This window comes from Bubalus kerabau, chromosome X (genome assembly GCF_029407905.1).
Source record: "Bubalus kerabau isolate K-KA32 ecotype Philippines breed swamp buffalo chromosome X, PCC_UOA_SB_1v2, whole genome shotgun sequence".
Taxonomy (NCBI): Eukaryota; Metazoa; Chordata; class Mammalia; order Artiodactyla; family Bovidae; genus Bubalus; species Bubalus kerabau.
In genome coordinates, this window is record NC_073647.1 from 83,284,808 (window position 1) to 83,309,600 (window position 24,793).

Sequence of the window (24,793 nt, forward strand, 5' to 3'; positions counted from 1 at the left end):
GAGTACTTTCTGATTATAATCTATTCAAAAATTTTTTCAGACCCTTTCTTTTTCTCATCTTCTTTTAGGACCCCTACACTTCAAATGTCAGTGCATTTAATATTGTCCCTGATATTTCTGAGGTTATCCTCAATTATTTTCATTTGTTTTCTTTATTTTGCTAATCAGCAGTTATTTCCACCATTCTATCTTCCAGGTCTATTATCCACTCTTTTGTCAGTTATTCTGCTATTTATTTCTTCTCGAGTATTTTGAATTTCATTAATTATCTTGTTCTTCATTGTTTGGTCATTTTTAATTTCTTCTAGGTCTTTGTTAAATGTCTTAAATGATTTTTTCATTTTCTCCATTCAATTTTCTCAATTTTGGATTATCTTCACTATCATTACTCTTAATTGTTTTTCAGGTAGTTTGCCTATTTCCTCTTTGTTTATTTCATCTTTTGGATTTTTACCTTGTTCTTTCATCTGCACAATATTTCTCTGTCTTTTCATTTTTTTCTCACTTATCAAGTTTGAGATCTCTTTCCCCAAGGCTATAGGGTTGCACTTCCTCTTGCTTTTGGTCTTTGCCTCTGGTGGTTGTAGTTGGTTCAGTGGTTTGTGTAGGCTCCATGTTTGGAGGGACTGGTGCCTGCATTCTGGTGGAAGGAGGTGATTTTTTCCCCCTCTGATTAGTAGGGTCATGTGAGGTGGTTTGTTTTGGGATGTCCGTGGGAAGTCTGTCTGCTGATTATTGGGTTTGTATTCCTGTCTTGCTTGTTGTTTAGATGAGGCATCTTGCACTGGGTTCTGCAACCAGTAGGGTGGTACCAGGTCTTGGATATAGGTGAAGGCCTTTGTGGGAGTTCTTACTGATTGACAGTCCCTGGTGGCCTAGTGTCCTGGACTCAGGACTCCAATCCCAGAGGTTCAGACCTGAGTTCTTGTTGAGGCACCAAGATCCTACAAGCTGTTTTATTTTGGCAATAAAGGGAATTACAACCAAAAAGGACAGAACAAAATATCTACAAAAAAAAAAAAAGGAAACAAAAAGTGAATACCAGACAAATGATAAAAGCAAAATCATACAAATAGAGACAAAAACAAAGGAGCAGACACACACAAACATACACACACACATATAGAGAGCCAAAACAGACCAAAAAAAAAAAAAGTATAAAAGTGTTACGCAGGGATCAAAGGAAATCCAAAAAAAAAAAAAAATCAACCAATTAGAAACAAAAATATCTAAAACTCAAAAGAGTAAGCAAGACCAAAACAGAGTGTCAACTGAGAAATACAGAAAAGAAAACAAGGAAACAAACATAGTGGAAAAAAGGAAAAAGAACAGAGAAGGAAAGTTAAACATAATTATATAAAAAGATCTGTATATATTAAAGAACAAACTACAACAAGGAAAGAACAACAAAAAAACAATCAAAAACACTCCACAGAACTACAGAAAACCAAAGTGAAAGTAGAAGTATGTAAAATAAATTAAAGTATGATTTTTAAAAATTCTGCAAAGCTTAAATAGAGATAATAAATCAACCACAGCAATTTAGAAAAAAAAAAGAAGAAAAAAATATCCAGAACCTACTACAGAAAGAATCAAAATATAAGACTAATATTAAATGTTTTTCTTGGATCTCAGCTGTCAGTGTCCTTTCCCCTGCTGTGAGCCACAGCCCACCTCCATCTCCCTAGGAGGCCAGACCACCTCCACCTCCCTAGGAGGCCCTCCAATACTGGGGAGGGCTGTCTCTGGACCTGCTATAGGACTACATGGACTAATCTGTCCCTTCTCCTGCATGTTCTTGCTTCCAGAGCTAGAGCATTTTCTTTTTGAGAACATTCATTGTCCTTTCACATATTCCAAAACCAGACTCAGTTAATCACATGGATTTAATCTGTAGCTTGTATAGCTGGTGGAAAGGTTTTCAATCCTCTTTCTTATGCACTGCACGCCTGGAGCTCAATAGAGATTTATCCCCACCTTTCCATGGGGGTTATCCATAGGAGTTTTCTCCTGAGGCTGCCCTGGAGGACTTGAGTCTGCCACAGTTAGGAATAGGCATAGAGGTGGTGCAGCTGCTTGGATTGCATGGGCCCTGGCAGTGCCTGGTGCACAGGCAAGCCACAGGAACAGGAAATATCATGTTATTAGGATTCTTTCCTAGACTCTGGCAGGTCTGCCCCAGTGAGGAGAAGGCATGTAGATAGCATGGCTGCTAGGATCACTGAAACCCTGCCAGTGCCAGGTGTGCAGGGAAGCCAAGGGCCATGGGTCTAACAGATATGGTGATATTAAGGTTCTTTCCTACCCTCTGGCAGCTCTGCCCCTGTGAGGACTGAGCATGGATGTAGCACAGATGTTTACATTGCAGGGACCCCAGAAGCACCAGGTGTGCAGGGAAGGCAGCAGCCACAGGTGCAGAAGATATGGTGCTGTTAGGATCCTTTTGTAGCCTCTGGCAGAAGGCACTTTTCAAAGGGGCTTCTAGATGGAATCATTTTCTACTGCTTTGTACTTCAGACTTTCAGAGTGCCACCCTTGCTGGGGTCTTTTTCCACTGGTCAGCATGCCAGTGCTGGCATGTAGGGGCAGAGTGACTATAGTGATGGCCGCACTACCTGCATGTGGCTGAGCAGTAGTGCCCTGCCTACATGGCTGTCCAGCTTTCCTTCAAAGGCATTCCCCATGGCAATCTCCTCCTTCCCACCCTCTCAGGCCTGAGACCATTTCTCCAGAGTCAACAGCAGTTTTTGCCCTGGGATTGCTCTCAAATGCCCCATTCCAACTCCTAGCCACTATACATTCTGGTGAACTTGCGTCCCTGTCAAGGGTATGTAAGGCTGCAACATGGAAGTCTGTGTGGGTTCTCACTCCATTTAGACTGTTACAGATCAGCTGCTTCACCTTGACAGCCTCAAATGCTCCCTGTCTGTCCGAATTGCTTGATCTTGATGTGGGGATCTCACCCCTACTTCAGCTATCCCACTGCCTGGGTGCAGGACCAATCCTGCTTGCTCTCCTATTTTTCCCTTCCTTCTTTCATCCTACTGAGTTTTGAGTGGATCTAACCCTAACACTAACCCTTATGGCAGAAAGTGAAGAAGAACTAAAGAGCCTCTTGATGAAAGTGAAAAAGGAGAGTGAAAAAATTGGCTTAAAGCTCAACATTCAGAAAACTAAGATCATGGCATCCAGTCCCATCACTTCAAGGCAAATGGATGGGGAAACAGTGGCTGACTTTATTTTTCTGGGCTCAAAAATCACTGCAGATGGCGATTGCAGCCAAGAAATTAAAAGATGCTTACTCCTTGGAAGGAAAGTTATGACCAACCTAGACAGCATATTAAAAATAAGAGACATTACTTTGTCAACAAAGGTCCGTCTAATCAAGGCTATGGTTTTTCCAGTGGTCTTGTATGGATGTGAGAGTTGGACTGTGAAGAAAGCTGAGTGCAGAAGAATTGATGCTTTTGAACCGTGGTGTTGGAGAAGACTCTTGAGAGTCCCTTGGACTACAAGGAGATCCAACCAGTCCATCCTAAAGGAGATCAGTCCTGGATGCTCATTGGAGGGACTGATGTTGAAGCTGAAACTCCAATACTTTGGCCACCTGATGTGAAGAGCTGACTCATTTGAAAAGACCCTGATCCTGGGAAAGATTGAAGGCAGGAGGAGAAAGGGATGATAGAGGGTGAGATGGTTAGATGGCATCCCTGACTCAATGAACATGGGTTGCACAAACTCTGGGAGTTGGTGATGGACAGGGAGGCCTGGCGTGCTGTGATTCATGGGATCGCAGAGTTAGACACGACTGAGTGACTGAACTGAACTGAACTGAACTTATATAGAGTTTTCTGTTGATCAGAGGCTCCTGCCAGCACTCAGTTGGTGCTCTGTGAAAGCTTCTGCATCTGAGGATGTATTGTTGATCCACACATGGAGAGAGATGTACTCCATGTTCACCAAATCCTCCACCATCTTGTCTCTCTTAATGCCTCATTTTATTTAGTTATTTCAATTTACTTATTTTGATTGGATGATACTTTACAATACTGTGATGGTTTTTGCCGTACATCAACATGAATTGGCCAACATGTGTTCCCCCTCATCCTGAACCTCCCTCCCACCTCCCTCCCCACCCTATCTCTCTGGGTTGTCCCAGAGCACTGGCTTTGGGTGCCCTGCCTCATGCATCAAACTTGCACTGGTCATCTATTTTACATAGGATAACGTACATGTTTCAGTGCTATTCTCTCAAATCATCCCACCCTTGCCCTCTCCCACTAAGTCCAAAAGTTTCTTTACATCTATGTCTCCTTTGCTGCCCTGCATGTAGGATCATTGGTACCATTTTTATAAATTCCATATAAATGGGTTAACATACAGTATTTACCTTTCTTTTTCTGACTTACTTCACTCTGTATAATAGCCTCCAGGTTCATCCACCTCATTAGACCTGACTCAAATGCTGAATAATATCCCATTGTATGTATGTACCACAACTTCCTTATCCATTCATCTGCTGATGGCCATTTAGGTTGCTTCCATATCCTAGCTATTGTAAACAGTGCTGCAATGAACAGTGGGGTACATGTTTCTCTTTCAATTCTGGTTTCTTTGTGATGTATGCCCAGCACTGGATTGCTGGGTAATATGACAGTTCTATTCCTAGATTTTTAAGGAATTTTCACACTGTTTTCCAGAGTGGCTGTGCCGGTATGCATTCCCATCAACAGTGTAACAGGGTTCCTTTTTTTCCACAACCTCTCCAGCATTTATTGTTTGTGGACTTTTGATGATGGCCATTTTGACTGATGTGAGATGATACCTCACTGTGGTTTTGATTTACATTTTTCTAATGAGTGAAGCTGAGAATCTTTCCATGTGTTTATCAGCAATCTATATGTATTTTTTGGAGAAATGTCTGTTTAGGTCTTTCACACACTTTTTGATTGGGTTTTTCATTTTTCTGGTATTGAGCTTCATGAGCTGATTCCATATTTTGGAGATTAACTCCTTCCAGCTGTTAGATTTGCTATTATTTTCTCCCATTCTTAGGGCTGTCTTTTCACCTTACTTATAGTTTCCTTCATTGTGCAAAAGTTTTTAAGTTTAATTAGGTCCCATTTGTCTATTTTTGTTCTTGTTTCTATTATTCTTGGAGATGTGTCATAGAGGGTCTTGCTGTAATTTATGTCGGAGAGTGTTCTGCCTATATTGTCCTCTAAGAGTTTTATAGTCTCTGGTCTTCTCTTGTCTTACCTTTAGATCTTTAATCCATTTTGAGTCTATTTTTGTGTATGGTGTTAGAAAGTGTTTTAGCTTCATTCTTTTACAATTGGTTGACCAGTTTTCCCAACACCACTTGTTGAAGACTGTCTTTTCTCCATTGTACTTTTTTGCCTCTTTTTGCAAAGATAAGGTGTCCATAGGTGTGTGGATTTATCTCTGGGCTTTCTATTTCGTTCTATTGATGTATATTTCTGTCTTTGTACCAGTACCATACTGTCTTGATGACTGTAGCTTTGTAGTATAATCTGAAGTCTGTAAGACTGATTCCTCCATTTCCATTCTTCTTTCTCATGACTGCTTTAGCTATTCAGTGTCTTTTGTGTTTCCATACAAATTGTGAAATTATTTGTTCTTGTTCTGTGAACAATATCATTGGTAGTTTGATATGGATGCTGATTTTTGATTACAGCTTTGATTTCTGTGCTTTTGATTTCTCTGTTCATATATTCTATTTCTCTATCACACACAGAGTGTTTTCTACTACATTATTTTCCAAGTTAGCTGATAGGTTCCCCTGTTCCATCAAATATATTGTTGACTCCTTGTTATTTATTTCATTTATTTTATTTTTTATTGCTGCTTTTTTATATGTTCTAACTCTATGTTAAAAACTTCTAACTTTTCACTCTGTTAATCCATTCTTCTCCTAAGTCATTTCAGTTTCTATACGTACATTACCTAGGACTCTATCAGGCAGTTTGCTTATCTCCACTTCACTTAATTCTTCTAGGATTTAATCTTGGTCCTTCACTTGGGAGCTATTCCTCTGTTGCCACATTTTGCCTAATTTGCTGTTTTTATTTATATTTATTTGCTACACTGGTTACATTTCCCAATTCTTGAGAAATGATCTTATGCAGTAAATGTTCTATGAGGCACAACAGCTCACTGCCCACCTTTCACCAGGGCTGTATGTTCTCAGGTTGCCCTCTATGTTGCCTGCATTGTTCCTTCTGTTTGACTAGCTTACTACTGTGGGTGTGCTCATAGGCAGAAAATTTGTCACTAGTGTATTGAAATGTCACTGATTTTTGTAACTTAATTTCACATCCAGAAATATTAGGGAATTCATTGATTATGTCTAGAAGTTTTCTCTTCAGTCTTCAAGACTTTAAACCCTTGTCATCAACATATGGAGATCATTTTTATTATTTTCCAATCTGATATTTGGTTTTATAGTAATTTGTTGACAATTTTTATATCTATATTAATTGAGAATATTGCCCTGTAATTTTCTTTACTAAAGGTTCCCTTATTAAGTCTTGGTATCAAAATAATAATAATAATGGTAATAAAACTCTTAAAATGAGTTTGAGAATGTCTCCTCCTTGTCTATCTTTAAGAAGAATTTTAGAAGGATTGGTATAATTCTTGGGGCTTCCCAGGTGACGCTGGTGGTAAAGAACCACCTGCTAATGCAGGAGACATAAGAGATGAGGGTTCAGTCTCTGGGTTGGGAAGGTCCCCTGGATGAGGGCACGGCAACCCACTCCAGGATACTTGCCTGGAGAACTCCGAGGACAGAGAAGACTGGTGCACTACAGTCCATAGCGTTGCAAAGAGTGAGACATGACTGATGTATCTCAGCATGCATGCACTCATGGTATAATTCTTGTTTAAATGTTTGGTACAATTTACCAGTAAAGCTATCTGGTCTTCAGTTTTACTTCATTAGAAAATTTTTGATTACTGGTATAATCTCATTGCCAGTAATTGGTTTATTCAGATTTTCTATTTCTTCCTGATTCAGTCTTGCATATTTCTAAGAATTATTCCATTTCTCCTAGGTATCCCACTTCATTGGTATATAACTGTTCATAGTAGTCTTTTATGATACTTTGTATTTCTGTGTTATCATTTGTAATGTTGCTATTCTGAGAAAAGTATTTTATATTGGAGGATAGTTGATTAACAATATTGTGTTAGTTTCTGCTTTAGAGAAAAATTGTTTCAGTTTTGCGTATACTTGCATTTTTTCTTTTTCAGATTCTGTTCTCATTTAGGCTATTACAGAATATTGAGCAGAGATCCCTATGCTAGACAGTAGGTCTTTTTTGTTTATCTTTTAAATATTGAAGTGTATACATGTCAATGCAAAACTCTCATTGTATCCCTCTCCATGACAGTTAAACTTTGGTGACCATAATTTCAGGGCTTCCCAGGTGGCACTAGTAGTAAAGAACCCACCTGCCAGTGCATAAGATATAAGAGACACAGGTTCAATCCCTGGGTTGAGAATGTTCCCTGGAGGGGGGCATGGTAACCCACTCCAGTGTTCTTGCCTGGAGAATCCCATGGACAGAGGAGCCTGAGTGGGTTATAGTCCATAGGGTGGGTCCCAAGGAGTTTGACATGCCTGAAGCAACTTAGGATGCCTGCAACCATAATTTAATTCAAAAGTCTTTGAGTCTGTTTCTGTTTTGTAAATAAGTTCATTTGTATCATATATTTTTACATTCTGATAAATCAGAGTCTTATGTGATATTGCTTACATGATAAGAAATATCATATAATATTTGTATTTTTTAATCTGATATTTAACTTACTTTGATAATCACTAGGTCCACCTATGTGGCTGCAAATGGCATTATTTCATTATTTTTCATGGCTGAATAATAATCAATTTTATACAATTTATACAAGTACTGCATATACTTTAACTATTTATCTGTCAATGGGCATTTAGTTTGCTTCCATGTCTTGACTAATGTAAATAGTTCTGCAATGAACATTTGGGTGCATGTATCCTCTTGAACCATGGTTTTCTCCAGATATATGCCCAGGAGTGGGATTGCTGGATGACACGATAGACTATTTTTAGCTTTCTTAAGGAAGCTCCATACTGTTTTCCATAGTGACTGCAATGATTTTCATTTCCAGGAACAGTATAGGCGGGTTCCCTTATCCCCACATCCTTTCTCAGCACTTATTGTTTGTAGACATTTTGATGATGGCTATCTGACTGGAGTGAGACGACATCTCAGTGTAGTTTTGATTTTCATTTCTCCAATAATTAGTCATATGAGCACCTTTCATGGGGTTCTCAAGGCAAGAATACTGAAGCAGTTTGCCATTCTCTTCTCCAGTGGACCATGTTTTGTCATAATTCTCCACCATGACCTGTCCATCTTGGGTGGCCTTACACAGCATGGCTCATAGTTTCATTGAGTTAGATAAGGCTGTGTCCATGTGATCAGTTTGATTAGTTTTCCGTGATTGTGGTTTTCATTTTGTCTTTTCTGACGGATAAGGATGAGAAGTTTATGGAAACTTCCTGATGGGAGAAATTGACTGTGGAAACTGGGACTTGTTCTGATGGGTGGAGCCATGCTCAGTAAGCCAATTTTCTGTTGATGGGCAAGATTGTTTTCCCTTCCTGTTGTTTTATCTGAGGCCAAAGTATGGTGGAGGTAATGAAGAAAATGGCAACCTCCTTCAAAATGTCCCTTGCACCTACCGCCGCACTCAGTGCCCCCAACCCTGCAGCAGGCCACCACCAACCCATGCCTCTGCCAGAGATTCCTGGACACTCACAGGAAAGTCTGGGTCAGTCTCTTGTGAGGTCACTGCTCCTTTCTCCTGGGTCCTGGTGGGCACAAGGTTTTGTTTGTGCCATCCAAGAGTCTGTTTCCCCAGTCCTGTGTAAGTTCTGGTGGCTCTGTGGTGGGGTTAATGGTGACCCCTCCCAAGAGAGCTTTTGCCATACTGAGGGCTGCTGCAACCAGAGCCCCTGCCCCTGCAGCAGGCCACTGCTGACCCATACCTCCGCAGGAGACACTCAAACACTCAAAGGCAGACCTGGCTCAGTCTCTGTAGGGTCTCCAGGTGTGCAAAAGGTTTTGTCTGAGCCCTCTGAGTGTCTCTGCCAGGTATGGAGTTTTATTCTAAATGAAATTTTGCCCCTCCTACCCTTGCTGGATCTTCTTCTTTGCTGTTGGGTTTGGGGGATCTTTTCTGGTGGGATCTACAGTCAGCAAAAACAGGACTGGGAGCTGACTGTGGCTCCGATCATGAACTCCTTATTGCCAAATTCAGATTTAAATTGAAGAAAGTTGGAAAAACCACTAGATCATTCAGGTATGACCTAAATCAAGTCCCTTATGATTATACAGTGGAAGTGAGAAATAGATTTAAGGGACTAGATCTGATATACAGAATGCCTGATGAACTATGGATGGAGGTTCATGACATTGTACAGGCGACAGGGATCAAGACCATCCCCATGGAAAACAAATGCAAAAAAGCAAAATGGCTGTCTGGGGAGGCCTTACAAAGAGCTGTGAAAAGAAGAGAAGCAAAAAGCAAAGGAGAAAAGGAAAGATATAAGCATCTGAGTGCAGAGTTCCAAAGAATAGCAAGGAGAGATAAGAAAGCCTTCCTCAGCGATCAATGCAAAGAAATAGAGGAAAACAACAGAATGGGAAAGACTAGAGATCTCTTCAAGAAAATTAGAGATACCAAGGGAACATTTAATGCAAAGATGGGCTCAAAAAAGGACAGAAATGGTATGGACCTAACAGAAGCAGAAGATATTAAGAAGAGGTGGCAAGAATACACAGAAGAACTTTAAAAAAAGATCTTCACAACCCAGATAATCACGATGGTGTGATCACTGACCTAGAGCCAGACATCTTGGAATGTGACGTCAAGTGGGCCTTAGAAAGCATCACTACGAACAAAGCTAGTGGAGGTGATGGAATTCCAATTGAGCCACTTCAAATCCTGAAAGATGATGCTGTGAAAGTGCTGCACTCAATATGTTAGCAAATGTGGAAAACTCAGCAGTGGTCACAGGACTGGAAAAGGTCAGTTTTCATTCCAATCCCAAAGAAAGGCAGTGCCAAAGAATGTTCAAACTACTGCAAAATTGCATCGATCTCACTCGCTAGTAAAGTAATGATCAAAATTCTCCAAGCCAGGCTTCAGCAATACATGAACCATGAGCTTCCAGATGTTCAAGCTGATTTTAGAAAAAGCAGAGGAACCAGAGATCAAATTTCCAACATATGCTGGATCATGGAAAAAGGAAGAGAGTTCCAAGAAAACATCTATTTCTGCTTTATTGACTATGACAAAGCCTTTGACTTTGTGGATCACAATAAACTGTGGAAAATTCTGAAAGAAATGGGAATACCAGACCACCTGACCTGCCTCTTGAGAAACCTATATGCAGGTCAGGAAGCAATAGTTAGAATTGGACATGGACCAACAGACTGGTTCCAAATAGGAAAAGGAGTACGTCAAGGCTAGGGTTAGGGTAAGGAGTATTTCAAGGTATTGTCACCCTGCTTATTAAACTTATATGCAGAGTACATCATGAGAAACACTGGGCTGGAAGAAGCACAAGCTGGAATCAAGTTTGCCGGGAGAAATCTCAATAGCCTCAGATATGCAGATGACACCACCCTTATGGCAGAAAGTGAAGAGGAACTAAAAAGCCTCTTGATGAAAGTGAAAGAGGAGACTGAAAAAGTTGGCTTAAAACTCAACATTCAGAAAACGAAGATCATAGCATCTGGTCCCATCACTTCATGGGAAATAGATGGGGAAACAGTGGAAACAGTGTCAGACTTTATTTTGGGGGGCTCCAAAATCACAGCAGATGGTGATTGCAGCCATGAAATTAAAAGACGCTTACTCCTTGGAAGGAAAGTTATGACCAGTCTAGATAGCATATTCAAAACAGAGACACTACTTTACCAACAAAGGTCCATCTAATCAAGGCTATGGTTTTTCCAGTGGTAATGTGTGGATGCGAGAGTTGGACTGTGAAGAAAGCTGAGCACTGAAGAACTGATGCTTTTGAACTGTGGTGTTGGAGAAGACTCTTGAGAGTCCCTTGGACTGCAAGGAGATCCAACCAGTCCATCCTAAAGGAGATCAGTCCTGGGTGTTCTTTGGAAGGAATGATGCTAAAGCTGAAACTCCAGTACTTTGGCCACCTCATGCGAAGAGTTGACTCATTGGAAAAGACTCTGATGCTGGAGGGTTTGGGGGCAGGAGGAAAAGAGGACGACAGAGGATGAGATGGCTGGATGGCATCTCCGACTCGATGGGCGTGAGTTTGAGTGAACTCCAGAAGTTGGCAATGAACAGGGAGGCCTGGCGTGCTGCGATTCATGGCGTCGCAAAGTGTTGGACACGACTGAGCGAATGAACTGAACTGAACTGAACATTCTACTATTGATGGTTGTTCAGCAGCCAGTTGTAATTCTGGAGTTCTCACAGGAGAAGATGAGCACATGTCCTTCTACTCTGTCAGCTTGTAGTCATGAAATTAAAAGACACTTGCTCCTTGCAAGAAAAGTTATGACCAATATAGAGAGCATATTAAAAAGCAGAGACATTACTTTGCCAATGAAGATCTGTCTAGTCAAAGCTATGGTTTTTGCACTTGTCATGTATGGATGTGAGAGTTGGGCCATAAAGAAAGCTGAGCACCAAAGAATTGATGCTTTTTAACTGTGGTGTTGGGGAAGACTTTTGAAAGTCCCTTGGAGTGCAAGGGAATCCAACCAGTCCATCTTAAAGGAAATCATTGCTGAATATTCATTGGAAGAACTGTAGCTGAAGGTGAAGCTCCAATACTTTGGCCACCTGATGTGAAGAACTGACTCATTTGAAAAGACCGTGATGCTGGGAAAGATTGAAGTTGGGAGGAGAAGGGGATAACAGAGGATGAGATAGTTGTATGGCATGACTGACTCAATGGACATGAGTTTGAGCAAGCTCTGGGAGTTGGTGAGGGACAAGGAAGCCTGGCATGATGCAGTCTATGGGGTTGCAAAGAGTCATATATGACTGAGCTACAGAACTAACCTGAACTGAGCACCTTTCTTGTGTGTGTGTGTGTTTTGCATCTGTATGTCTTCTGTGAAGAAATGTCTATTTAGATCATCTGCCCATTTATTTTTATTTTTTTTAAATATTAATCACACGTATAGTTTGTACATTTTGAAGAATTATCTCTTGTCAGTTGTCATTTGCAAATATTTTCTCCCATTCTGTGGATCATCTTTTCATTTTCTTCATGGTTTCCCTTGCTGTGCAAAAGCTTTTGAGTTAAGTAGCTCCTACTTATTTATTTTTGTTTTTATTTTCTTCACTCTAGGAGACAGACTGAAAAAGATATTGTTGTGACTTGTGTCAGTGTGTGTTCTACCTAAGTTTTTCCCTAAAAGTTTTATAGTATTCACTCTTATATTTAAGTCTTTAATCCACTTTGATTTTATTCTTATGAATGGTTTTTTAAAATGTACTAATTTAACTTTTTAAGCATAGCTGTCCAGTTTTCCCAGCACAACATGTTGAAGAGACCATCTTTACTCCATAGTAGACTCTTGCATCATTTGTCAGACATTACTTGGCCATAGGTGCGTGTGTTTATCTCTGTATTTGTGATCACTTTCCATTGATTCATATTTCTTTTTTTTTTTTTTTTTTTTGCCCGTACCATACTACTTTGATGTTGCTAGCTTTGTAGTATAGTCTGAAGTCAGGGAGCCTGATTCCTCTAGCTCCATTTTTCTTTCTCAAGATTTCTTTGACTATTCAAGATCTCTTGTGTTTCCATACATGCTTCTATTTTAAAGATTTTTGGTTCTTTTTCTGTTCAGTCACTAAATCATGTCCAATTCATTATGACTTCATGGGCTGCAATGCAACAAGCTCCACTGTCCTTCACTATCTGCCAGAGTTTGCTCAATTTCGTGTTCATTGAGTCAATGTTGCTATCTAGTCACCTCATCCTCTGCCACTCCCTTCACCTTTTGCCTTCAATCTTTCCCATAACCAGGGTCTTTTCTAATGAATTGGCTCTTCACATCAAGTGGCCAAATTATTGGAGCTTTAGCTTCCTCATCAGTCCTTCCAATGACTATTCAGGGATGATTTCCTTTAGAATTTACTGGTTTGGTGTCTTTGCTGTCCAAGAGACTCTCAGGGGTTTTCTCCAGCACCACAATTCAAGGTATAAATTCTTTGGTGTTCAGCCTTTTTTATGGTCCAACTCACATCCATACATGACTACTGGAAAAACCATAGCTTTGACTGTATGGATCTTTGATTGCAAAGTTATTTCTCTGATTTTTAATTTACTGTCTAGGTTTGTCATAGCTTTTCTTAGAAGGAGCAAGCATCTTTTAATTTCAAAGTTGCAATCACCATCTGCAGTGACTTTGGAGTCCAAGAAAATAAAATCTATCACTGCTTCCACTTTTTCCCCTTTTATTTGTCCTGAAGTGATGGGACTGAATGTCATTATCTTAGTTTTTTTAATGTTGCGTTTTAATGTTAATTTTTGTATTCTCCTTTTTTCACCCTCATCAAGAAGTTCCTTAGTTTCTCCTCACCATCTGTTATTAGAGTGGTATCATCTGAAGTCATGGAGATTGAATTTTCCAACTCCTAGGTTGTTGATATTTCTGAGGTTGTTGATATTTCTCCTGGCAATCTTGATTCCAGCTTGTGATTCGTTCAGCCCAGCATTTTACATGATATGTTCTGCATATAAGTTAAAAAAGGATGGTAACATACAGCCTTGTCATACTCCTTTCCTAATTTTGAACCAGTCAGTTGTTCCATGTCCGATTCTAACTGTTGCTTCTTGACCCACATACAACATTCTCAAGAAACAAGTAAGGTGGTCTGGTATTCCCATCTATTTGAGAATTTTCCACAATTTGTTGTGATCCACACAGTCTAAGGCTTTAGCATAGTTAATGAAACATATGTAGATTTTTTTTTCTGAAATTCCATTGCTTTCTCTATGATCCATTAAATTTTAGATATTTGCTCTTTGTTTCCTCTGCCTTTTCTAAACCGAGCTTGTACATCTGGAAGTTTTTGGTTCATATATTGCTAAAGCCAGCTTGAAGGATTTTGAGCATAACCTTACCAGTATGTGAAATTAGTGCAACTGTCTTGTAGTTTGGACATTCCTTTTTTGTTCCAGTTATGTGAAAAAAATGCCTTTGGTAATTTGGTAGGGATTATATTGACTCTGTAGATTGTTTTCTGTGGTATACTCATTTGGACAATATTGATTCTTCTATCAAGAACATGCTTGTGTGCTAACTCACTTCAGTCGTGTCTGACTCTTTATGACCCAGTGGACTGTAGCCTGCCAGGCTCCTCTGTTTATCGGGGTTTTCCAGGTAAGTATACTGGAGCAGGTTGTCATGCCCTCTTCCAAGGGATTTTCCAGACCCAAGGATCGAACCCGTGTCTCCTGTGGTTTCCTCGTTGAAGGTGAATTCTTTACCACTGAGCCACCATGGAAGCCCAAGAATATGGTACCTCTCTACAATTTTTGTGTCATCTTTTATTTTTTTAATCAGCATCTTATAACTTTCAGAGTATAGGTTTTTTCTGTCTCCTAAGGTAGGTTTATTTCTAGTTATTTTATTCTTTTTGAGGCTATGTAAAATGGAATTGTTTTTTAAATCTCTCTTTCTCATTTTTCATTGGTAGTGTATAGAAATACAAAAGGTTTCTCTATTTTTTGTATCCTGTAGCTTTGCCCAATTCATTGATGAGTTCTAGCAGTTTTCTGGTAGGATCTTTATGATTTTCCATGTATAATATTATGACATCCATGAACAGTGACAGTTACCCTTATTCTTTTCCAATTTAGACTATTTTATTTCTTTTTCTTCTCTGATTGTTGAGGCTAGGACTTCCAAAATTATGTTGAATAAAAGTGGTGAGATTGGATATTCTTGTCTTGTTCCTAATTTTAGAGTAAATGCTTTTAGCTTTTCACCCTTGAGCATGATGTTAGCTGTAAGTAATTATTATTATGTTTAGGTATTTGCCCTCTATGCCCACTTTCAGGACGGTCTTTTTCTTTGTCATAAATCTGTGTTGAATTTTGTCAGAAGCTTTTTCTTCATCTATTGAGATGTTCATATGATTTTTATTCTTCAATTTGTTGATGTGGTATATCAAATTGACTGGCTTGCAAATACTGAAAAATCTTTGCATCCCTGGAATAAATACCTCTTGATTATGGTGTATGATCCTTTGAATGTATTATTGGATTTGTTTTGCAGTATTTTGTTGAGGATTTTTGCATCTATGCTCATGAGTAATATCTGCCTGTAAATTTTCTTTTTTTATTATCATTGTTCACTTGCAGTCCTCACAAGGTCAGAGTAATGACTCCCACAGAGCAACCCACAATGATGGGGGGATTCCTGTTGTCCCATTAATGTTCTCTTTTCTCCTTTGAGTAATCTGTGATTCAGGGGAGAACTCTCCATGTTGTCTCTGCTCGCCTAGTGGATGGGGAAGGTAGTCACTTTGTAACTGCTTCTCTTAGCCCTTCTAATGTAGTCTGTCTCAGTCTCTGTGGTCCTTTAGCCTCATGTTCATATTCTAGGATTCATTTATTGGTGTCTTTTTCTAGAAAATGTGTTAGTTCTTCTTGTGAAGGAGAACAAAGTCAGAAACAACCTATGCTGCCATCTTGGTGATGCCACTCCCTTGTCTATTTTTTTAAGTTGTTTAAAGTGGGAGGGTTCAATCTCCTCTGGGGAATGGAATGGCTATCCTCTCCAGTATTCTTTCCTGGGGAATTCCATGGACAGAGAAGCCTGGTGGGCTACAGTCCATGGAGTTGCAAGAGTCAGACATAACTGGGTGACTAACACTCACATTCGGAGAAGGCAATGGCAACCCACTCCAGTACTCTTGCCTGGAAAATCTCATGGATGGAGGATCCTGGTAGCCTGCAGTCCACGGGGTCGCTAAGAGTTGGTTACGACTGGGCGACTTCACTTTCACTTGCATGCATTGGAGGAGGAAATGGCAACCCACTCCAGTGTTCTTGCCTGGAGAATCCCAGGGACGGTGGGGCCTGGTAGGCCGCCGTCTATGGGGTTGCACAGAGTTGGAAACGACTTAGCAGCAGCAGCAACACTCACATTCTTGAGAAACCTATATGCAGGTCAGGAAGCAACAGTTAGGACTGGACATGGAACAACAGACTGGTTCCAAATAGGAAAAGGAGTACGTCAAGGCTGTATATTGTCACCCTGCTTATTTAACTTATATGCAGAGTATATCATGAGAAATGCTGGGCTGGAAGAAGGACAAGCTGGAATCAAGATTGCTGGGAGAAATATCAATAACCTCAGATATGCAGATGACACCACCCTTATAGCTGAAGGTGAAGGGGAACTAAAAACCCTCTTGATGAAAGTGAAAGTGGAGAGTGAAAAAGTTGGCTTAAAGCTCAACATTCAGAAATGAAGATCATGGCATCTGGTCCCATCAGTTCATGGGAAATAGATGGGGAAACAGTGGAAACAGTGTCAGACTTTATTTTTCTGGGCTCCAAAATCATTGCAGATGGTGATTGCAGCCATGAAATTAAAAGATGCTTACTCCTTGGAAGGAAAGTTATGACCAACCTAGATAGCATATTCAAAAGCAGAGACATTGCTTTGCCAACAAAGGTCCATCTAGTCAAGGCTATGTTTTTTCCAGTGGTCATGTATGGATGTGAGAGTTGGACTGTGAAGAAAGCTGAGCGCCAAAGAATTGATGCTTTTGAACTGTGGTGTTGGAGAAGACTCTTGAGCGTCCCTTGGACTGCAAGGAGATCTAACCAGTCAATTCTGAAGGAGATCAGCCCTGGGATTTCTTTGGAAGGAATGATGCTGAAGCTGAAACTCCAGTACTTTGGCCACCTCATTCGAAGAGTTGACTCATTGGAAAAGACTCTGATGCTGGGAGGGATTTGGGGCAGGAGGAGAAGGGACGACAGAGGATGAGATGGTTGGATGGCATCACGGACTCAATGGACATGAATCTGAGTGAACTCCGGGAGTTGGTGATGGACAGGGAGGCCTGGCGTGCTGCAATTCATGGGGTCACAAAGAGTCGGACATGACTGAGCGACTGAACTGAACACTCACATTCAAGGTGGGAGGGAAACTCACTCTTGCTACTTTATTATGATGAAATAGAAACCCATGTTAAATATTTGAGCTACTAATTCCATTTCTAAAAGATATCCAAAAAATATACATAAAAATTTGAAAGTACTTTCACAAATATGGTTGTCTATTGTTATGAAATACAAGGGGAATGTAGAAGTAAATAAGGAACATCCACATAATGGACTACAAAATAAATGCAAAAGAAGTGAGGAAAACATCTGTGTTTTTTGCTGAAACTATCTTCAGGGTATACTGTTAAGTGAAAAAAAGTGAGATTAGAGTTTAGTTTTATGCTGCCTTCTGTAAATACAGGGGATATAAATATCAGTTCATGTTTTCAATATGTAACAATTAAAGAGTAAACAAAAAGCTAATACAAGTATTTATCTGTGGGAGAGAGGCAGTAGTGTGCAATATAGAGGGGTAGAAATGAGATTTTGGAATGCACTATGTTACATCAATTTTATTTTGCAAGAATACAAAATTTTTACATAATTAAAAAAATGTAAAAAGCAATCCTTAAAAATTAAAAATTAAATGTGGCAAATAATCTTAAATGCATATAATATATATCTACTACACATTAATCTCTTCTCACTTCTCCATCATCTTAGTCATACCCTGACAGATTTGCTATGCCACTTAACTATAATGACATCTTTACAAATAAAACAAAAAATCTTTATAATAACTGTGTCACAACCACACAGGGAAAACAATTGCTTCAATTGACTGTAGTTTAAAATATTTTATTGATGACCTAAATAAATATGTCCAGCAACAAGATCTATAAACACAATGTTATTTAAATAATTTTAATTGTATTTTCCTGATGATTATTGTGTTTGGTCACCTGTCTATTTTGTTTATTGGGAATTTGAATATCTTCTTTTATGAAGTGCATATTCAAGTATTTTGCACATCTTTATTGTAGGAATTTCACTTTTTTTCTTACAGATTTGTAGGAGCTCTCTATTCAGTCTAGATCCAATCCTTTTTCATTACTAGAATAGAAAGTATCTTCTTGCTGCCTGTGGCTTACTCTTCCACTCATTTTATGTAGCACATGATGGAAGAAATTATTAATCTTAATTTAGTCACATTTGCCAAGTTTTGAAACTTACTGCCAGCAATAGTTTTTGCTGCTTAAGAAATCTTTGCTTACTTCACATCATGATATTTCATATTTTCTCCTAAACATTATAGCCTTACCTTTCATATATAGGTCTGTGTGTGAGTGTGCACTCAGTCTTGTGTGACTTTTTGCGACCCCATGGACTGTAGCCCACCAGGCTCCTTTGTCCATGGAATTTTCCAGGCAAGAATACTAGAGCAGGTTTCCATTTTCTGCCTCAGGAAATTTTTCTCAACCCAGGGATTGAACCCATGTCTCTTTCATCTCCTGCATTGGCAGGTGGGTTCTTTACCAACTGATCCCCTGGGAACAGTCCATATGCAATTTATTTTATATATATCTACATTTTAAAATAAATTTATTTTTATATAAACTTCTAGCAAACACAAGTCTAGGACCAGGTGGCTTTACAGTGGATTTCTACCAGATATACAGAAAACTAATACCTATCCTTCTGAAGCTATTACAAAAAACTTAACAGGAGGAATATACCAAATCAATTCTACAAGGCATCATCCTGACACAAAACCAACAATACTGTAGAAAAAGAAAATTAGAAGCCAATATCTCTGATAAAAACAGATGCAAATATTTTCATGAAAGTGCTAGGGAACCAAATCCAACAATATATAAAAAGGATCAAACCCTTTGATCAAGTTGGATTGATTCCAGGGTTACAAAAATAGTGTGACATTTTAAAAGCAAATCAACAAGTGTGATGTACTACATTAACAAAAGGTAGAATAAAAATCACATTATCATCTCAAAACACACAGTAAAAGCACTGGAAAAAATTTAACATCCATTTATGATAAAAAATCCTCATTGAAGCAGGTAGAGAGGAAACATCTCAGCATCATAAAAGCCATTTATGACAAACCCACAGCCAACATCATACTCAACAATGAAAAGATGCAAGACTTCCCACTAGATTCAAGAACAAGAAAAAAAACGCCCACTCTAAACACTTTTATTTGCTAGGGAAATTAAAATGGAGGTAGTCTTGTTTAGATTTCAGAAGCAGGATAGCAGGCCTCAGACCTTTCTTCTGACCTGGCTGTACATTGCACGGATTCCATGCCGCCTGTAAGCACAGCAAGGCAAGGAGTACTTTAAATAAGAAGAGGAATGTGTCTTGGAGTTCTTGAGCCTCTAGAGGTCTGGTCCACCACTCAGGGCTTAATAAAATCCTATGACTCACAAGATAAAGCAAACAGCATTGTAACAAGATTAAAATAAAACCAGAGCTGCATCTTTGCCTGAAAACTGATGACCTGGAATTATAAGTGGGAACCCCTGAAACTGCAATTTTGAAGTTTCACCTGTGGAGTAGACACATTGCCTGGGACGTTTTCCCAATTGGGACTCCAGATTGCTGTTAATCTGGATGTTGATTGGCCCAATTTGGTGATATATGTACGGTTACTCTTTCCTATTGTTTCTATTCCTCTTCCTTTAATGATCATATATTGAAATTAAGTCAATGAATCCTCTATTAAATATTGAAATTGTTTATTGTGTATAATGATATTTGTAAGATATTACCATTTCTTTTGGTAATGATTCATTTATTTATTTTTTGGCTGCACCAGGCTCCTCTCCAGTGGCAGTGTGGACTGTTCCTGGCCAGTCTCCACCTCCACCACTGCCACTGCCTTGACCCAGGAAGCCAGGAGTGCTTTGAACAGTGGGCCACATTGATGCTCCCCCTTGTCAGGATGTGGAGCCAAGCTCCTAGGCCAGGGCTGTGGAAAGGGCATGGTGGCCAGCTGACTGGGCCTTCCCAGGTGGTGCGAGGAGAGGCCAGACTGCCCCACCTCCACCAGACTGCATCAACCTGCCCAGGTTCTGTTAATGAATTTTTTGAATGAGAAACAAAAGTAAAACTCTTGCAAACACTATTTAAAATAGCATTGGAAGCAATAGCCACAGCAGTTAGACAAGAGAAAGAAATAAAATGAATCCAAATTGGAAGACAAAAGTGTAACTATTAGGAGATGACATAATACTTTTTATAGAGAACCCTAACGCCTCCACTCAATAAATGTTAGAACTCATAAATTAATTTAGCAGAATTTAAAGATGCAAGATTGATAAACAGAAATCTCTTGCATTTCTATACATTAATAATAAAATATTAGAAGTATAAAATTTAAAAATCCAGCTTAAAATCACATCAGAAAGAATGAAGCAACAACAACAACAACAAAAAGAGTTCCCTAAGGAGATGAAAGACCTATACTCTGAACAGTATAGAAAATTGATGAAGGAATTTGAAGATTCTATAATGAAATGGAAAGACATACAATGTTCTTGGAATGGAAAGATTCATGTTTTTAAAATGTTCATACAAGCCAAAGTAATCTACTGATTTAATGGAATCCCTATCAAAATATCCATGACATTTTTCATAGAAGTGTAACAAATAATCCTAAAATTCAGATGGAACTACAAAAGACACAGAATTGCAAAATGAACTTGAGAAAAGGGGAGAAAGTTGGAGTTATAACCCTCCTGGGCTGAAGAATATAAAACAAATCTCTAGTAATCAAAATAGCATGGTACTGACACAAAAGCAAATGTATAGATCAATTGAACAGAATACAGAGCCCAGAAGTACCCATGCACCAGTGGCCAACTAATCCATGACAAAGTAGGCAAGAATATATAATGGAAAAAGAGTGTCTCTTCTACATGTGGTGTTAAAACAACAACAACAACCTGGACATCGGGGTGAGGGAGACAGTGAGCTGAGCTCCAGAGGCTACTGCCACCGTTGCTGCCACGGAGAGTGAAAGAGCCAAGGAGCACTGAGAGACCCAGCACCTGTGCACTGGCCGCAGCCAAGACCTCTGCCCTAACCTGGGTCAGCAGCAGCCACAGCCACCCCTCCTCTCCCTCCCTCACCTTCCCAGTGACTGATCCGGAGCCTTTGGCTGGGGGCAGGGAAGTGGCTGTGACTAGTCGGCTGCTCCGAGGTGAGAGGATGCTGATGAGGGGCCGGAGCTTTTGTTTGTCCCGGGGCATGGGGTGAGGGACTCCCAAGTTGGATGGAGGGGGTCCCAGCCACAGTGACACATGCGAGAGCTGGGAGCGGGGGCAGCACCAAGCGGAGCCAGCACTCCTCACCTCACAGCAGCTCAGCTCACTGTCTCCCTCACCCCGATGTCCAAGTTGTTGTTGTTGTTTTAACACCACATGTAGAAGAGACACTCTTTTTCCATTATATATTCTTGCCTACTTTGTCATGGATTAGTTGGCCACTGGTGCGTGGGTACTTCTGGGCTCTGTATTCTGTTCAATTGATCTATACATTTGCTTTTGTGTCAGTACCATGCTATTTTGATTACTAGAGATTTGTTTTATATTCTTCAGCCCAGGAGGGTTATAACTCCAACTTTCTCCCCTTTTCTCAAGTTCATTTTGCAATTCTGTGTCTTTTGTGTTTCATCTGAATTTTAGGATTATTTGTTATACTTCTGTGAAAAATGTCATGGATATTTTGATAGGGATTCCATTAAATCAGTAGATTATACGGGTAATATGAACATTTAAAAAATATGAATCCTTCCATTCCAAGAACATTGGATGTCTTTCCGTTTCATTATAGAATCTTCAAATTCTTTCATCAATTTTCTATACTGTTCAGAGTATAGGTCTTTCACCTCCTTGCTGCTGGTGCTGCTGCTAAGTCGTTTCAGTCGTGTCCAATTCTGTGTGACCCCATAGATGGCAGCCTCCCAGGCCCCATCGTCCCTTGGATTCTCCAGGCAAGAACACTGGAGTGGGTTGCCATTTCCTTCTCCAATGCATGAAAGTGAAAAGTGAAAGTGAAATCCCTCAGTCGTGTCCGACTCTTACCGACCCCATGGACTGTAGCCCACCAGGCTCCTCCATCCATGGGGTTTTCCAGGCAAGACTACTGGAGTGAGGCGCCATTGCCTTTTCCTTTCACCTCCTTCAGTTCAGTTCAGTTCAGTCACTCAGTCGTGTCCGACTCTTTGCGACCCCATGAATTACAGCACACCAGGCCTCCCTGTCCATCACCAACTCCCAGAGTTCACCCAGACTCCCGTTCATCGAGTCAGTGATGCCATCCAGCCATCTCATCCTCTGTCGTCCCCTTCTCCTCCTGCCCCCAATGCCTCTCAGCATCAGAGTCTTTTCCAATGAGTCAACTCTTCCCATGAGGTGGCCAAAGTACTGGAGTTTCAGCTTCAGCATCATTCCTTCCAAAGAAATCCCAGGGCTGATCTCCTTCAGAATGGACTGGTTGGATCTCCTTGCAGTCCAAGGGACTCTCAGGAGTCTTCTCCAACACCACAGTTCAAAAACATCAATTCTTCAGTGCTCAGCCTTCTTCAGAGTCCAACTCTAGCATCCATATATGACTACTGGAAAAACCATAGCCTTGAGTAGACTAACCTTTGTTGGCAAAGTAATGTCTCTGCTTTTGAATATGCTATCTAGATTGGTCATAACTTTCCTTCCAAGGAGTAAGCGTCTTTTAATTTCATGGCTGCAGTCACCATCTGCAGTGATTTTGGATCCCCCAAAAATAAAGTCTGAGACTGTTTCCACTATTTCCACATCTATTTCCCATGAAGTGATGGGACCAGATGCCATGATCTTCGTTTTCTGAATGTTGAGCTTTAAGCCAACTTTTTCACTCTCCACTTTCACTTTCATCAAGAGGCTTTTTAGTTCCTCTTCACTTTCTGCCATAAGGGGGGTGTCATCTGCATATCTGAGGTTATTGATATTTCTCCCAGCAATCTTGATTCCAGCTTGTGTTTCTTCCAGTCCAGAGTTTCTCATGATGTAGTCTGCATATAGGTTAAATAAGCAGGGTGACAATATACAACATTGATGTACTCCTTTTCCTATTTGGAACCAGTCTGTTGTTCCATGTCCAGTTCTAACTGTTGCTTCCTGACCTGTATACAAAATTCTCAGGAGGCAGGTCAGGTGGTCTGGTATTCCCATCTCTTTCAGAATTTTCCACAGTTTATTGTGATCCACACAGTCAAAGGCTTTGGCATAGTCAATAAAGCAGAAATAGATGCTTTTTCTTGGACTCTCTTGCTTTTTCCATGATCCAGTGGATGTTGGCAATTTGATCTCTGGTTCTTCTGCCTTTTTTGAAACCAGCTTGAACATCAGGAAGTTCATGGTTCACATATTGCTGAAGCCTGGCTTGGAGAATTTTGAGCATTACTTTACTAGCGTGTGAGATGAGTGCAATTGTGCGGTAGTTTGAGCATTCTTTGGCATTGCCTTTATATGGGACTGGAATGAAAACTGACCTTTTCCAGTCCTGTGGCCACTGCTGAGTGTTCCAAATTTGCTGGCATATTGGGTGCAGAACTTTAACAGCATCATCTTTCAGGATTTGAAATAGCTCAACTGGAATTCCATCACCTCCCCTAGTTTTGTTCATAGTGATGCTTTCTAAGGCCCACTTGACTTCACATTCCCGGATGTCTGGCTCCAGGTCATTGATCACACCATCGTGATTATCTGGGTTGTGAAGATATTTTTTTTTTAAGTTCTTCTGTGTATTCTTGCCACCTCTTCTTAATATCTTCTGCTTCTGTTAGGTCCATGCCATTTCTGTCTTTTATTGAGCCCATCTTTGCATGAAATGTTCCCTTGGTATCTCTAATTTTCTTGAAGAGATCTCTAGTCTTTCCCATTCTGTTGTTTTCCTCTATTTCTTTGCATTGATCACTGAGGAAGGCTTTCTTAAGTCTTCTTGCTATTCTTTGGAACTCTGCATTCAGATGCTTATATCTTTCCTTTTCTCCTTTGCTTTTCGCTTCTCTTCTTTTCACAGCTATTTGTAAGGCCTCCCCAGAGAGTCATTTTGCTTTTTTGCATTTCTTTTCCACGGGGATGATCTTGATCCCTGTCTCCTGTTCATACAATGTCACGAACCTCATTCTATAGTTCATCAGGCACTCTATCTACCAGATCTAGGCCCTTAAATCTATTTCTCACTTCCACTATATAATCATAAGTGATTTGATTTAGGTCATACCTGAATGGTCTAGTGGTTTTCCCTACTTTCTTCAATTTCAGTCTGAATTTGGCAATAAGGATTTCATGATCTGAGCCACAGTCAGCTCCTGGTCTTGTTTATGTTGACTCTATAGAGCTTCTCCATCTTTGGCTGCAAAGAATATAATGAATCTGATTTCAGTGTTGACCATCCTTAGGGAACTCTTTTTCTTGTTGTTTCATTCTTTCTGATGCTATGCAGGAGGCTGTAACATCTCGCCCCCGGAGTGTAATAGCTGGGGCTTCAAGCTAGGCAAACACCCCCTGACGGGGGTGGGGGTGGGGGTGGGTACCCCAATGTGAAGCCGTATCTGGGGCAGCGGGGACAGCAGGACCGGTGCTGCAGTACTTTCCTTCCTTCCCC

At 40.1% G+C, this 24,793-nt stretch overlaps 1 pseudogene; it reads right to left on the bottom strand.

The window, feature by feature from the left end:
* LOC129640074 (cylicin-1-like) overlaps nt 1-19,448 on the bottom strand; it is a 155,031-nt pseudogene extending 135,583 nt beyond the window's left edge.
* Between the last annotated feature and the right edge of the window lie 5,345 nt (nt 19,449-24,793).